Genomic DNA, 17637 nt, shown 5'->3' with positions numbered 1-17637 from the left:
TCCAATATGATTGGCAAATATGTTCTTCTACTTTGTAAGAATGATCAATTTTGTTATAATGTCCATATTAGACAAAACCATCCATAGATTCAATGCAATCCCTATCAAAATTCCAGTCGCATTTTTCGCAGAAATAGAAAATGCAATCTTAATATTTGTATGGAACCACAAAAGACTCCAAATAGCTAAAGCAGTCCTGAGAAATAAGAATGAGGAATCACATTTCCTGATTTAAAGCTATACTACAAAGCTATACAGTTAAAACAGTATGATACTGGCATAAAAATAGACAGACCCATGGAACAGAAATAAACCCCCACATAAAAAGTCACTGGTACTTGACAAGAGAGACAAGAACATCCAATGGGGAAAGGATAATGTCCTCAACAAATGGTGGTGGGAAAAGTGGATAACCACATGCATAAAAATGAAATTGAACCCTTATCTTGCACACTCACAAAAATTAACTCAAAATGGATTAAAGACTCAAACATAAAACCTGATTCCATAAAACTCCTATAAGAAAACATAGGAATGAACTTCCTCAATATTGGTCTTGACAATGGGTTTTTGGATACAACACCAAAAACACAAGAAATAAAAGCAAAAATCAACAAGGAAAACCATGTCAAGCTAAAAATTTGCACAGCAAAACAAATAATAAAATGTGTAATTTATTTTAGAGTAAAGGCTAAAATAGGGTTTCTACTTTTTTCCTGACATTGACCTCTATTTTTTCAAGGACTGTTTGGGTTGAATGTTTTGTTTTGTTTTTTAATTTTTTTTTGATGTTTATTTTTTTTGAGAGAAAGACAGAGACAGAGTATGAGTAGGGAGGGGCAGAGAGAGGGAGACACAGAATCTGAAGCAGGCTCCAGGATCTGAGCTGTTAACACAGAGACCAACACAGGGCTCGAACTCACGAACCATGAGATCATGACCTGAGCCGAAGTCAGATGCTTAATCAACTGAGCCACATAGGCGTCCCTGGGTTGAATGTTTTACATTTAGAAACTCACCAAGAATTTTTTTTTTTTGTAAGTAATAAATTAGAGATCCAGCTTTAAGGGTTTTTTTTTCCCCAGAAAATGATCTAACAACTTTTTATTTAAAAATTTATCTGTCCTAGACCTGATTCTTACAGGTGTTTGAATGTATTTCTGGACCATGAATTCATTGATCTTCTTGATCTTTGATATTTGTGCCAGTACAATGCAATTCTAGTTATTGCTGCTTTTTAAGGTATTTAATATGTTTTAAGATTCAGTAAAGAGAGTAAAATCATTCTATGACAAAACTAGCTACAACTCTTCTGTTAAGCTATTTATAATTAACTTTCTCTACCATCTTTAAAAGGTAGATAAGCAGAAAATAAGAAGAGCCAAAAAAAATTATGTTTTTAAAATGTTACTTGCAGAGGCTCCTAGGTTAAGCCTCTCCAGTCAGTTAAGCGTCTGACTTTGGCTCAGGTCATGACCTCCTAGTTCATGGGTTCAAGCTTCATGTCAGGCTCTGTGCTGACAGCTCAGAGCCTGAAGCCTGCTTCGGATTCTGTGTCTCCTCCTCTCTCTGCCCCTCTTTCCCCACTCTCTGTCTCTCCATCTCAAAAGTAAACATTAAAAAAAATTTAAAAAAGTATCAAACAGTTCAGTCACTGGTATCATTTGAAACATAGATTTTAATTTTGATGAAGTTGAATTTATTTTTTTCTTTCGCTATTCATATTTTGTTGTCATAAACAAGAATCCATTGCCAAATCTAAAATAGTACAGAATTACCTTACATTTCTACTAAGACCTTTATAGATATGTCTCTAGTATTCAGGTCTTTAAAAAAATTTTAGTTACGTTTTGTATATGGTATGATAGTATTTAGGTCTTTGAAAAAATTTTAGGTACTTTTTGGATATGGTGTGATAAAGGTGCAATTTCATTCTTTTGCAGGTGGATATCCAGTTTCCCATTCCATTTGTTGAAACACAACTGCTTCCCCCATTAAAGGGTCTTGCTATCCTTGACAAAAATCAGTTGACCATAAACACATGGATTTATTTTCGGACTCTCAAGTCCATACGACTATTCTTATGGCAGTATCGCAATGTCTTGTTTACCGTGTTGCTTTGTAGTCATTTCTGAAATTGGGAAGTGTGAGTCTTCCATAGTTTTGCTTCTTTTTTGAAGGTTATTTCGCCTATTCTGAGTTCCTTGCAACTCCATATGAATTTTGTTTCTTACTTTCAAATTCTTTTTTTACCTAATTACCCTGGCTAGAACCTCTAGTACAGTGCTGAAGAGAAGTGATGAGAATGAACATCATTCCCTTTTTATTGATTTAGGAGGAAAACGTCCACTCGTTCACTATTACATATGTTAGTTGTGGGTTGGTTTTTTGTTTGTTTGTTTGTTTTTTTAACTAAACTTTTATCAGGTTAAGGAAGGTCCCTTCTCTTCTTAGTTTGTTGAATGTTTTTATCATGAAAGAGCATTGGATTTTGTCAAATGCTTTCTCTGCATTTTGGTGGGTTTTTTTTATTTCTTCTTTTTTTTTTGCATGGTGTGTCTAGTAAGATCAACGTGGTTTGTTTTTTTTTTGTTTGTTTTTTTTTTTTTACTTTTCTGATATGGTATATTACTTTTTTTAATGTTTTTATTTGATATTTTTGAGAGAGAGAGACAGAGCATAAATGGGGGAGGAGCAGAGAGAGAGGGAGATACAGAATCTATGAAGCAGGCTCCTGGCTCTGAGCTGTCAGCACAGAGCCCAACGTAGGGCTCTAACCTATGAACCGTGAGATCATAACCTCAGCAGAAGTCAGCCGCTCAACAGACTGAGACACCCAGGCACCCCTGATATGATATATTATTACATTCATAGATTTTCAGATGTCAAACCAAGTTTGCATTCTTGAGATAAAACCCACTTGGTCGTGCTGTATAATTCTTTTTATATGTTGCTGAATAGGTTGGCCAGTATTCTGTTGAAGATTTTTGCATCCATATTCATAAAAGCTATTGGTCTGTAGTTTTCTATCGTTGTGAAATATTTGTCTTGTTTTGGTATCAGGTTAATCCTGGCTCCAGAGAAAGAGATGGGAAGTGTACTCTCCTGTTCTATTTTTTTGGACAACTTGTGAAAAATTGAAATTAATGTTTCTCTGAATGCTCAGTGGAATTTACCTGTGAAGCCATTTTGGCCTGGAGTTTTCTGTGTGGTAAATTTTTTGGTTTTGACATCTATCTCTTTAGGTGGTATAAATACCCTCAAGTTTTCTATTTCCTTTAGATTCAGCTTCAGTGGCTCGTGGGTTTTTGGAAATTGGGCCAGTTCCTCTGAGATATCAAATTTATTAGTGTACAATTGTCAGTACTATATCTTATAATCAATTTTCTGTATGAGGTCATTAGTAATGTTCCTACTTTGACTTCTGGTTCTAGTTTTTCTTGGTCAATCTAGTTCAAGGTTTGCCAATGTTTTAATCTTTAACAGTAAGAACAACAACAACAAAAATGGATTTAGTTTTGTTGATGTTCTCTAATTTTCTTTTAATTGTATTAATTTCCATACTAATCTTTATTATTCCCTTCCTCCCGCATGCTCTAGGTTTATTCTTCCAGTGCTTTAGGGTGAAAGATTAGATCAATATTGATTCTTTAAAAAAAAAAAAAAATGTTTTTAATGTTTATTTATTTTTGAGAGACAGAGATAGAGCATGAACAAGGGAGGGTCAGAGAGAAAGGAAGACACAGGATCTGAAGCAGGCTCCGGGCTCTGAGCTGTCAGCACAGAGCCCAACGCGAGGCTAAAACCCATGAACCATGAGATCATGACCTCAAACCTCCCATTGTGAAGTCTCTGATGTTACTCTTCAAGGTCACAGCCTTTCAGTATGCTTACACAGGCCCTCTGATGACAAGTGTATTTGGCAGGACTCTTGGATTGTCTCTTTCCCTGACCACATTCTGGTATTAAAGCCCCACTAAATGCTGGCTCATTGTTCTATTGTTTTCCGTAGTGCCCTGGGGCACAAATTCCTTCCAGACTATTCTTATCAAATTTGGGGAACTTGAAGTTATCTTCCTAGGGTCAAAGATTTGTTCTGATCCCTAGAGAGCTCTTTCAGACATCTATTGTCCCATTTCTTTCCAGTAAACTGTCCTGCAGTTTAGCCCATATATCCATAAATCTACTCATCTCTTATCAATGGTCTCTCACCAAAATGCCCATCATTTTTTGAGAGTGCCCTTAGGCCTAACTTCTTCAGTCTTGCACATAAAGTCAAGTTCCTTTAGAGAGGAATTTGGAGTTCACTGTTCGGTGGCTTGCTTGACCCACCCAAGCAAAATCTGTAAGCCATGGCTTTGGAGCTGGTAGCAGATGTTAGTGGAGAGCTTCTCTTTAAGTGACATCTTACTTCGGGAGCTGAACACTCAATGGATAAGAAGGGGTCAGCATCTTTGGTTTGCCTCTCTTGCTCTTGGCATGGAACGCCACCTAGTGGGCCAGCATAAGGGCGACTGGGGTCTCCAGTATTTTCAGCAGCACCAAGCCCAAGGTAGAGCCTCTGTCCGATGAGTAGGGGCTAAACAGATGAAGAGAGCCCCCAACTCTCAGCCACACTCACCTGTAACTTCACCTCAGCAAATCTAGCTGGCAGCAAGATTAGAAACGCTGATGTTCTGTACCCTTAGGACAGATAGACCTTCAATTGGTTGCTGGAGGGAGGAGACAGGTCTTCTCATCTAGTGTGAAATGGAGGTTTATGTCTTCTTGAACTAGGAGGAAGAGATGAAGGGCATGGGTCTTTGTTCAAATACCACACATTCTCACAGTTCTCACTGAGTTATAGTAGATTTTCTCGATTAAATGTTTCTTCATTTGCTGTATGTCCTTAGGACCATTCCCTGAAACTTTAAATGGTTATATTTATTTATCATTTTCCCCAGTTTTACTGGATTGCAGAGCTCCTCATACAGTCGTGCCAGAAGCAAAACTCCCAATTTGCTTGTTTTTTAACTGCAAAAATATAAATAGATTCTATTCTATATAAATAGAATCATATGGATGTACTCTTGTTACGTCTGGTTCTTTCCCTCAGTATTATGCCTCTGAGATACCACTATGTTGTTGCAAGTAGAGGTAGTTTCTTCTCTTTTGCTGCAGGTAATGTTATGATAGGAAAAGACAGGATTCAGTATGCAGAAAGGGAGAGGCTAGGGCTCGAAGGTCCCTGGGTGGGGAAAAACACAGTATTTGAAAACATTTCTTCTGGGGAATGTCTGACCTCGAGCAAACTCCCTCAGGAGCAAAGTTCCTCTTAAGAATGTAACAGAAACCACCTACTCCCCTTTAGGAATTTGACAAAAGACCTGACGAAAAATCAACAGACCATAAAAGTTATGACCCACAAGGAATGGTATGGCCATAGACCACCCCTCAAACCAAGGAAACGAGCCAATCAAAAAGGGTGACTAGGCATTTAGAGTTACCTAGCCAATAAGGGTAGAACCTGAGAGGAAACAAGGGAGTAGGAACAAGAGGGAAGGCGTTCACTTTCAAATGCCCCCTCTCAGTAAACAACGCTTTCATACTATTTTTACTTTCTCATCTTCTGCTGTAATGAACTTTTGCCTGCGGCTCGTTTTAGTCTGTGTCCACCTCTTCATTCTTCAAAGCGGTGAGACAACAGATCCCGGGTATTGAGGTAAAAAATCCTGCAACAATATCTCATTGTATGAATATCCCATAATTAGTCATTATCCTCTTGAATGTTACTGGTCTTCAGCTATTATAAATAAACCTCCTCTGACAATTTTTCAGACATTTGTTGGATGGACATAAACAAGTGTTTGTTCTTAGCCTAACCCTAGAAATGGAATTCATTGGTCATAGAATATATGTATGTTTGCCTTTAGTAGCATTTGTCAATTTCTTGAAGTTATTTTCCCAATATGCACTCCCATCAACAATAAATGAGGGTTTCAATTGTTCCATAGTCTGGCTAACCTTTGGCGTTGCTTGACCCTTTTAATTTCAGCCCTTTTGGTAGTGCTATGGTGGTATCTCATTCTGTAATTTGTAATTTGTCTTTCTATGATAACTAATGATGTCAAGTATCTTTTCATATGTCGGCCAAATTAACAGTTTCTTTTAGATGCTGGTGGAAGTTGTTTGCCCATTAAAAAAAAAATGGTTGTCTTTCCAAGTACAGTAACTATATTATCTTTTCAACTTCTCCTTGTACTGACAGTGGTCACCTGTGGCAGGCAAGCTAACATTAACACAAGAACCACGTCCGTTCGTTTTTTAATCTTATTGGCAAAGTACGATCTTGGAAGACACTGCCTCAAAATAAGAGTAGAGAAAGCAGTCCGCAAGTGAAGACACCTTTGGATCCCCTCATACCTATTCAATCCTCTAGTCATACACTGTCGAATGCTAACCACAAAACAGACATATTGTGATTATCTGTAAACATTAGAGGATATAGCATCGAGCTGTATTGCCTCAACCAGGACTCTGAGCCGTAAACTTGTAAGTACATTAGAAGCCGACACTCAGCAGACTTTGCTGAATTGCTGGCAGAATCAACATCTGATCGATATGCGTGTTCACCAGCCAAGCTGACTAGTACATCTGTTCTGTGAAGAAACATACATTCTGCCTCTAGTACAATCAGTGTAATTAAAAATTAACATGCATTAATTGTTAGAGCTGATGTAAACAGCTGATGTTCCACTTAGCACTGTCTTCTGTACATATCATTAGGCAAAGCCAAATATTGTTAAGTAAACAGGCAGCGCTTACAAAAAGGAGAGAAATGGAAAACTAATTCCAACTAAATAAACTGACACTGTATCATAAGTCAAATTAAAACGATTAACCAGAGCCAGATTAAGGCTCTGGATCTTCAGAGGAAAACAATTATAAAAGTCACATTTCATTATTTGAATCTTATTTTGGCAACTGTGTTTAGGCTCAGTCTGAAATAGAGTCGGGGCGTGCGTGACACATTAGGATTTCAGAAGACATAAAGAACTCTAGGAAAAGTATGATTCGGGATTGATTTATGGTTTAAACATTCCACAAGAATGCATCATTCACAGCCACTCCAGTAACCAGCATTCTCCGGGGAGACCCAAATCTGATGCTTAATGTTAAAAAGAGTCTATTTTCTTCCGCATGCACCTGCCTAACTGCCATGGCTGTCACTGGGAGTTACAGGCACAGACTCAGAAGAGAATATACACCTCAGGAGTTAAGTCCTGTCTGACTTTTTTTTTTTTTTTAATGTCATGGCAAACTGATTTCTCTATCTTGATTCAAAACCAGAAAAAAAAAAAAAAAGTCTCCAACAGAAAAAAAAAAAAAAAAAGTCTCCAACAAGCCAATCTGTCCAGGGAGGTACATTCCCAGGTCAGAGAGCAGTTGTGTCTTTACAGATTGCCCGGGGCATTCAGCTGTTGGGCCCCAGGCGCTTCCTCCTCTGCGGAGGCTGTTCCTGCCAGGGGCTAGCCTGTCACTCAAATCTGATTTCAAAATGGTGTGACTCTGAATTTTGAGAGTGATTTCGTAGGTTATTTCCTCATGAAGTTACACTGAGTAAAAAAAAAAAAAAAAAAAAAAAAAAAAAAAAGCTCCCAGTAAATGCTCTCAAAAGGAAATAAAAAACACACAGTGCCAGAGTCCAAAGGAGAGACGGATTCATCAAGAAATCACGGGGCGGGGCCCGGGGGGGGCGGGGAACAATGCTCAAATACTCGGGGTCAACCTTCTTTTATTTTTGCCATCATGGCAACGTCATTAGAAAGAGAATAAAGGTATAAAAACTCCCTTAGCATGTAGCGTGAGGCTTCCGTTGTAACTACATGGTTATGTGTTTGAGAGAGTGTCTATTTTATTTATTCATAATTGTATTAAATTTGCCTGCAAATGAATTAGTTCATATATTAAAGAAAGATATAAAAATGTTGAATCTACTCATAACAAACAACATTAGATGTGTCAAGGATCACAGGAATCAAAATGGAGCCTATAAAAGTTAAATAAGCTACGTAAATTTAGGTCATGAATATAAAAGCTGGCTTGTGAACTTCTAAGTTTTTCTGTTTGCTGTTCCAAACTACCATCAATTTGCACGCTTTACACATAAAATTTTTAGGTTGGTGGTAATAGGATAACTGTTCTTGAGAATTTAAAGTAAATATCGAAAAGACATCATCCTCATTATTATAAAAATGTCTGATATTTACAAACATACTAAGCTTTTAACATTAAATATCAATTTACTATCTGAAAACAGTTTGTGAAAATTTTAAATACACTTTCTCTTTTTAAAATAAAAAAAATTAAAATTATTGCATAAACTATTTAAGTGAAATAATTTGAAAATGATGTGATAATTAAAAGTTAACATATCCAAAAAGAAAAGTTAATATGCATGTATTATTAAGAAAGAAGTAACCTATGCTTCCCACAAACACTGTATTAAACGTTAAGATTTCTTTCTTTTTTTTTTTTTTTTTTTCCCCAAATTGCTCACAAAATCAAGGGCACCACCTGGGTAGCTCAGTCGGTTAAGGGTCTGACTTCTGTTCAGGTCATGAGCTCACCGTTGGTGGGTTTGAACCCCACCTCAGGCTCTGTGCTGACTCTGTGTCTCCCTCTCTCTCTGCCCCTCCCCTGCATGAGCTTTGTCTCTCTCTCTCCAAAATTAATAAACGTTAAAAAAAATTACCCAGAAAGTTTTAATGATCTTATGGCATCTCAAATGCATGACTCTCTTCAAGCACTAACTTAGTTTGTATAATTAAGATAAATTTGTTTTTTACCTTGAAAACTTCTTTTTAAAATATCATTTCATTTTATTTTCTTGGTATCACACACATACCTAATTCAATCAATTCCGGAAAGTTCTACCGAATTTTATTACTCTATATTTGCACAGTGACTAGATAAGACTTAGCTAAAATTAAAAACTAAAAAAAAGTATGCATCTCTTTTGTTAAAAATTAAAAATAGTAAAGGCATCTTCTTCATTTTCAAATAAAGGCAGGATGAACAAAATATGCTGATCGTGAAAAGAATAAGGATACCTATTTTCTACAACATTTTATGATGATCTCATATAATATATAATGATTCTTAAATCTTCAGTGTATGCATAAACACACATTTTTCCCAAAGAAGCAGGTGTGAATTTGTGTTATCTTAAATCTCTTACATAAATCCCTTACTTTCATAAATGTAGTAGCAACCAAATAAATGTCATACAAAGGAAGGAAGAATATAAAATATAGAATGTATACTCACTTATGGTTATTAAAGCTTCATTAATAAATAGTTCTTACTTAGTGTCTCTAGGAATATAATAAACATATTTAGGATTGATTTATCTCCTAATCATTATTATCTTTTGTTATTTTGTCTTGTAACACCTCATCCATTTTCTTTTTTCGTTATGGGGTCAGGTCAAAGTCTTTGCTTTTCGTATTTGATTATGCTTTCAGGTAGTGGAATTTTCAGTAAATGATATGCATAATTAACAGTAAGAAGTACATTTGTACTCAAATTCTCTATTTACCCCCCAATCTACTGATAATTTTGCCAATGGGATTTACGAATACAATAAAGAAACTGATATTCACTTTTTCTGTGTGCAATATAACAATATCCACTGTCAATTTCACAGCTAATCCTATCACCTTTTCATTTATGTCTTAAAAAACTAAAACTCAGGGGCACTTAGGTGGTCAGTCAGTTAAGTGCCAACTCTTGATCTCACAGGTCATGATCTCACAGTTCCATGAATTGGAACACTGCATCAGGCTCTGCACTGATCGCATTGAGCCTGCTTGGGATTCTGTCTCTCCTCTCTCTCTGCCCCTCCCCCGCTAGTGTGTTCTCCTCCCCCCAATAATAAATAAATAAATTTTAAAATAAGATAAAATAAGGGGCATCTTGGTGGCCACAGTTCATGGGTTCTAGCCCCATGTTGGGTTCTGTGCTGATAGCTAAAAGCCTGGAGCCTGCTTCAGATTCTGTGTCTCCCTCTCTCTCTCTGCCCCTCCCCAACTCATGTTCCCCCTCTCTCTCTCTCTCAAAAATAAACATTAAAAAAATAAAATAAGATAAAATAAAACTCATAAGTATCTATGATTCCTATTATCAGCAGTTTGTTACTAATAATTGCTTTTCCTTGCTGTAGGATACTTTAAATATTCAGTTCTCTTCATTCCTTTGTCCAAACTACAAGTAGGATGCTACAGAACTGCAATTACAAGTATGACAATATATTTTCAGGCTACCCATCAGGTGACAGATCATCCCTCCTGGGTTCCCTTCGGGTTGTCTATTATTTAGGAATGGTAGGACTACATGGTGAGTCCATCAGGAAGACATGAAATGCTTCAGAAGACATATCCACAGGAAGGTGGAAGAGATTGAGGGTAATGTTTTTGTTTTAGCATTTTGAATTACATGAGTCAAGAACTAGAACTCAGGTAGCACTATTCCTACCAAAGGCAAAGAATCTTTTTAGTACTGATACAGGGACTCTCTCTCAAGGTCTGTAAAGAGCAAAGGATCTTGACTCAACTGCCATTCTAGTTCAAAATCTCAGAAACACTTTCATCCAAGTTGACCAAACAAGAGAGCAGAGTGCCAGGGATGTGTGTAGTCAGAAGCACTATCTGAAAACAGGGAAGTTGAAGTTGAAATTCAACTCTTGGCCTTCTCTCACTCTATAACAAAATTACTGAGCTCATCTCAAAAGAGAAAAGCAATTAGCTAAATCCACCTTGGCCTTTGTATCTGCCCCAAAGTCCTGCGGTGTTTCCTTAGTTTGTTTTCTATCTAATGCTCTACATTGCATGGACCATGGTGTCTATTTCAGATTTCCTTCATCAAGCCCCTAACCATCCCCTTTGCTCTCAGGGGAGACTCTACTCTTAACTCACAGAACACAAAGAAGCCAGAAAGTGAAGATTGTCTTAAGACCCTGCCACGAAACCTACAAAATTACCTGCATCTTTATCCCTTTTTCCATCCACTTTGTGTGAAAATAGAAGGGGGGCACCTGGTGGTTCAGTTGGTTAAGCATAGGGTGGAGCCTGCTTGGTATTTTCTCTCTCTCTCTGTCCCTCTCTCTCTCTCTGCCCCTCTCCTAACCTCTCTCAAAATAAATAAATAAACTTAAAATAAATTTTTAAAAAGTGGGGCGGGGGGGAGCCTGGGTGGTTCAGTCGGTTGAGCGTCCGACTTCAGCTCAGGTCATGATCTTACTGTAAGTGAGTTCAAGCCCCACATGGGGCTCTGTGCTGACAGCTCAGAGCCTGGAGCCTGCTTCAGATTCTGTGGCTCCCTCTCTCTCTCTCTCTCTCTCTGTCCCTCCCCCACTCACACTCTGGCCTTCTCTATCAAAAGTAAATAAACATTTGAAAAAAAAGAAAATAGAAGAGATCTCCTTTTTCTCAGGCTACCTACCTGCTGGACTACATTCTACCCTTTATGACTTCTCACAATACTCACTCTACCCATTCTACCCTCACTCCTTTGTAGCCATACTTCTGAAAAATGTCATTTGCATAATAATGTCTAGAGTTTTCATCCTATTGATTCCCCACAGTCAGTTTGCATTTTCAGAGGAGAAAATGTTTTATTAAAAAAGATTAAGTGCACAAAAAGAGATTTCTTGAGCGATGCCTGCAGAGGAGAAAGGGAAGGGAGTACAAGAAGGTGAGGACAGCTTTCAGACTGTGATGCTGATATGAGCCCTTGAAAGAGAGAGCATTCAAGGATTCGGGTTCATTAGGAAGAGTCTCAGACTGTTGCATAACTATAGGATAGTGTCAACCTGGCAAATGAGGACAGCTCAAACCAAAGTTGCCCATTTAAGGAATACCAGGTCTCTCAAGACTGGACCTACATTATATCCTCTCTGCTCAGTCATTGGCTGTGAGCAGCCAATGGGAATTACAGCCTCTGCTGAAATGGTGGTAAATCCAGAAGGACAATGCCTGGAGCCATCATTCAGTTCTGTTCCTGAAGCAGAATACTAAAGTGGGACATTTTCTTGACAACACACTCAGCCTCCTGTAATTTACCAACAGTCATACCCCACCATTTAAATCATTCTCATCCAAGCTTCCAATGGACAAAACCAATGAACTCTTTCTAGTCCTTAATTTTCTTGTCCTTTCTGCTGCATTTGACACTGTTGACCACTCCTTCCTTGAAGTTCTCTTCTCTGGACTTCTGTGACCCTGGACTGAGAATTTTTCTCTTAAACCTCTTTTTTGTGAGGTTCCTCCTCTGAGAATTACAATTGAAACTCACTTCCCGGGGCGCCTGGGTGGCGCAGTCGGTTGAGCTTCCGACTTCAGCCAGGTCACGATCTCGCGGTCCGTGAGTTCGAGCCCCGCGTCAGGCTCTGGGCTGATGGCTCGGAGCCTGGAGCCTGTTTCCGATTCTGTGTCTCCCTCTCTCTCTGCCCCTCCCCCGTTCATGCTCTGTCTCTCTCTGTCCCAAAAATAAAAAATGTTGAAAAAAAAAAAAATTTGAAACTCACTTCCCATGTTTCCAAAATTGGCAAATGTCACTGTTATGTACTAGGTTTGATAAAATAAATGACAAATTATAAAAATTAGTCAGTTTAGGCAACCATAACAATATGTCATAAAGTAGATGATTTAAACAAACAATTTTTTTTATTTTTTTTATTTTTTTATTTTTTTACATATCTGGAGGCTTCAAAGTCCCAGATCAAAGTGTTGGCCAGTTGAGTTCCTGGTGATGGCTCTTTTCCTGGTTTGCAGATAGCCGCCTTCTCTCTGAATCCTCACATGGCTTTTTTTTTTCTTTTGTGCAAGCATGGAGAGAGAGAGCTTTTATGTACCTTCTTCTTTTTTTTAATTTTTTTTTAATGTTTATTTATATTTGAGAGAGAGAGAGAACGCACAAGCAGGGGAGAGGCAGAAAGAGAGACAGAGACAGAATATGAAGCAGGATTCAGGCTCCTAGTTGTCAGCACAGAGCCCGACATGGAGCATGAACCCACGAGCCATGAGTTCATGACCTGAACCAAAGTTGGATGCTTAACCCACTGAGCCACCAGGCACCCTCGTCTTTTCTTCTTACAAGGACAACAGTTCTATACAGATTAGTGCCCCATGCTTATGACCCCATTTAATTAGTTTAACCTCAGTTACCTCCATAAAGTCCCTATGTCAGAATACAGTCATATTGGGGGTTAGGGCATCAACATATGAATTTTAGGGGAACACAATTCAGTCTAAAAAAATTAGCACTGTCTCTGATTTTATGTCTTGCTTTCTTACCTTCCAGACTTTGTCAGTACAGTACCTGCCATTCTACCTCTTAAACATCTTGAATCTATTTATTCTCCATCATCATGGGCTTTCTGAAAGTATAAGCCACTTCCCTTCTTACTTGGATTATTAACATAGCCTCTTTCATTGGTTTCTTTGTCCTGAGTTTATTGTCATTGCAAATTGGGCGATCTTGCTCTAATTTAAATCTGACGAATATCACCATCTTCTTAAATGCTTTTCAAGATCTTTGAGATACAGTTCATACTGCTTAATATTGCATTGAAAACTCTATTGCCTGGCCCCTGCTTATCCCTTCAGCCTCACCTTAGCCATGCCCCATTAGACTCTGCATTCAAGTCAAACAAAACTTGTTTTAAAATTTTTTTTTTTCAACGTTTTTTATTTATTTTTGGGACAGAGAGAGACAGAGCATGAACGGGGGAGGGGCAGAGAGAGAGGGAGACACAGAATCGGAAACAGGCTCCAGGCTCCGAGCCATCAGCCCAGAGCCCGACGCGGGGCTCGAACTCACGGACCGCGAGATCGTGACCTGGCTGAAGTCGGACGCTCAACCGACTGCGCCACCCAGGCGCCCCAAACAAAACTTGTTTTAGTTGTTCCCTTATACAATTCTTCTTCAGGTCTGTCTGGATATATTTTCCTCTAATTCCAAACTTGACCAAATCTCATCCATTTTTCAGAGGCCATCTGGGAAACCTCCCTCAAAGCTGTGAGTCCAGATTTGGCATTTGTTTTACACGGTCTGTGAACACCATATTCTATTACAATTGTATTGCAACTGTCCAATTTGTCCAACATGTCCAACTCCTTTGCTAGTTATGGAAACATGAAGATTGGAATTGCATCTGTTCTGTGCATGATAACAACACTTAAGACATGTTAGATAGTCACTAAATATTCTCAGTAGCCATTTTCACAACACGATCTTGGAGTTACTGTCTTATCCTTCACCACACTCTACCCTCAATTAACTGCAAAGCCTTGAGTTAATCTCTTCAGCCCTCAGCTTCTTCATTTCAGGGTGTGCTCTCCATGTGAGTGTTGACCTTCAGGTGACCATCTTTCAGAAGATTGTTGAATTCCACTTGATTAAACGACTGGTAAGTTCCTCCCTGGCTTTAAAATATGTTTTTGCTTGGCTAGACAGTCTTGAGTTACAGTAGGTGATAAATGTACAGAGTGACATCACTCAATTATATGAAACACTTTCTAAATTATAATTTCCTTTTAATACAGTCTTCTTTCATTAACCTAATAATTGGTAATCCCCCCCACCCAGTTTCAGTTCCATGTTGACTTCATATGGACACAGTGTGTGCCTGAAGCTTCAGCCTCAGTTCTCAAATATTCTTAAAGCTAGCCAGCTTACCAACTAACCAATATTCTAGAGGTCTGCCTGTGACACCTTCTTCAGTTTTCTCATCTGTAATATGGGGATAGCAATAATACCTATCAAAGTTTCTTTGTAGAGAATTAAGTGAGTTGATTTTCTTAAGGTGGTTGGCACACATTAAACTTTACATAATGCCATTAATTATTATTATGGTAAGGGAATCAGACCCTTTTCCATTTATCCTGATTTGACCCTTGGATTAATCATCCATCCTCACAAGTACCATGATCTTTCAACGGATTCCTTTGTCTCCAGGCCTTTAAAATTTCTCTGGTTTGTGAGATACCACAAACCTTTAATTTTTGCTTAATAACAACTTTGGGCTTCCTTTTTGTCTTTGAGTAAGCAATGTTTTTGTTACCAAAACAAAATGAAACAAAGCAAAAACACACCCTAAATATTTTTCCTTTTTGTTTCTAGGTTTTGTCTCCTGTCAATTCCTCCTTGTACCTCACTGTCCTTCTGCTTCTGTCACCTGAGTATGAAGAATCCTATAGCTTAAGTAATATATGATGAGTATTTTACTGGAACTGGCATTATGTTCTTGCATCCACATTGCAATGGCCATGGCCTCAGACCAGTTGAGCTCTCTCAAGCCCATTATAACTTTAAGGGAGAGTGTGTTTTATTGTGATAAATATTTATTAATAATTACATGAGAAGTCTAGGACTCCTAGGGACAGAATATAAACCTTCCTACTGAAAAGCTCCCTACCATCAGGGAGAAGCTTCAGAAAGTTCACTTTTTCTGAGATAAAGACTCTAGTACCTACATTTCAAAGGAGAAAGACGGGAGGCTTATTTTATATCCTACCTAGTTTGCAGAATTGGAAGAATTTAGCAGAGAAGACCAGATATATTCAATACTCCCTCCTATTCTCACCTCCGCCTGTCCTTATTCCCATTGCCGCCCCAGGCAATATGGCATGAAAAGGCTCAGCAAGAAATATTCATTTGTAAAAGAAAAACAAATCATTATAGCAACACTCACTGGTCATTCTGTAGCAAATGTGCAATGCTCAGATTTTGTATTTTCCTGAAATAACATGCACATTTTAGGCATGAAATTATGATTGTTTGACTGTGAAATGCTGCACCCAAACACCATGTGGCTTTTAGCAGCATATCATCATATCAAGAACTATTTTTACCCTTTGGCGATTTTTCCTGCCTTGGCTCTGAGAGCTAGTCCATACGGTATTTGTATGTGGCATCAGTGGCAAAGATTTTTTAGAAGAGTAGATTTCTTATGTAGTACCATGTACCAATGATAGCACAGAATCTAAAGTAGAAATGAAAATAACCTGCTTTCAGGTTCAACTGGCAAGAAATAAAGTCATAGTGAATATGAAAGAGGGAGAAACAAAGATGAACAAGGACTTGAAGCCTACTACTCTGTTCTTATTTCTCTTAAAAATTGCTGTACATGTCTACTAAGTGTTAGAATATCAGAAAAAGTATAGTATATTTAAAATGTATATTCTATATTTCTTCCCCAGTGATTTTGAATACTAGTGGCAGTGAACTTTGTCCAGCATCCGTTTGATAAAAGCAGACAGAAATCCTTAGAACCTCAGCATATTTGCTGCCTTTCAGAAGCCTGGGCAGAAGAAAAGAGCAACTTCTTAAAAGATTTAAGCACATATTGGTCCCCTTCCAGGACGCAGACATGAAGCCATATAAGAAATATTTTGAAAAGACAACCAAAATTAGCCAAACTCTTTAAACTTCCAAAATGCTTGGAGCAAAAGTCTGTTTTAGTTTAATCCAAATTAGTTTGCAGACTTAACTAGAAAGAGAAGCTATAGGAAAATATGAGTTGGCTTAACGTTTGTGTCTTGTCTATGACTACAAAGTGGGCTTTTGTCTCTTGAAGAGACAGATCCGGTTATGGGGGTTTCCAAACACATGATGACATAAAGGTATGGTGATACAGAGCCTGGACTCTAAGATCCAAAAACTCAATTTTCTTTGAGCATAAAACAAAACTATGCTAATTCATATAACATTTCTTTCTACCAGCCCGTCCATTCTAAGGAAATAACAGTGTTAGAAACAGTCATTAAATCAGCATTATTTTATACTCACCCAATATATATCACTGCTTGGCAAGCAGATGTTTCCATAGCTGCTGATACCACTTTTCAAGGTTCTCTATTGTTAATCTTATTATCTTCTTCTCATACTTCCTTTTGCAGTTACTTCTTTAAGGAGTTTCCCAGCACTATTCCTTTATAATAAAATGTTCCAGAGTTTCTATATTTAAACTGAAACTCAACTTGTCCATGCAACCTAACTTGTTGCATATGTATTGCAAAGAAATTCCATTTTGTCAGTTGATTTATTGTTGTATCAGAAGGAATAAACTCTTGAACCCCAGGGGAGAAAAATTATGCTGTTCCATTCTACTCATGACATTTCAACATAGGCCAAAAAATAACTGGGATTATTTTCTCAAGTGAAGAAACTGAAATACATTAAAAAAAAAAAAAAAGAAAAGAAAAAAAAAAGAAAAAGAAGAAAAGGTAAACATTTTGTCAAAATCAATGTTTCATAAACCTTTTATTGTAAGAATTTCTCCTTCTCCTGACAATGCTTAAGCTTCATTTTGTAAGTTTATATTTTCCAGAAAAGCATTGCTAACCCATTTGTTTTTAAAAATTTGTCATCAAAATTAAGAAGGAGGATACTAGGTAAAGAAACATGTGTGAAGTAATGCATTTCCTTCCAGTTAATTCTTTGAGTGAAGTAACATCTGCATGATAATTGGACTTGGCTGAAGTAACTGTCCTTGTCATTTTTTGATCATGTATATTTAAAGCTCCATACAACAGCAAGAACAGCAGCCCTAATGAGGAATAACCAGTATTATGCGTTTGTAGGCTGTTGCAGATG

The 17637-nt window shown here is 37.7% G+C and overlaps 1 long non-coding RNA gene across 1 annotated transcript in view; it reads right to left on the bottom strand.

The window, feature by feature from the left end:
* LOC131503671 (uncharacterized) overlaps positions 1–16974 on the bottom strand; it is a 28893-nt gene extending 11919 nt beyond the window's left edge. Inside the window, exon 1 of the long non-coding RNA XR_009257523.1 lies at positions 16831–16974. This is a non-coding gene — a long non-coding RNA (uncharacterized LOC131503671). The remainder of the gene's footprint in view (positions 1–16830) is intronic.
* Positions 16975–17637: the final 663 nt, after the last annotated feature.

The sequence above is a fragment of the Neofelis nebulosa genome, chromosome 2 (assembly GCF_028018385.1).
Source record: "Neofelis nebulosa isolate mNeoNeb1 chromosome 2, mNeoNeb1.pri, whole genome shotgun sequence".
Lineage (NCBI taxonomy): Eukaryota > Metazoa > Chordata > Mammalia > Carnivora > Felidae > Neofelis > Neofelis nebulosa.
The sequence above is the reverse complement of the archived record's forward strand: the minus strand, read 5'-3'. Positions and strand labels throughout refer to the sequence as shown.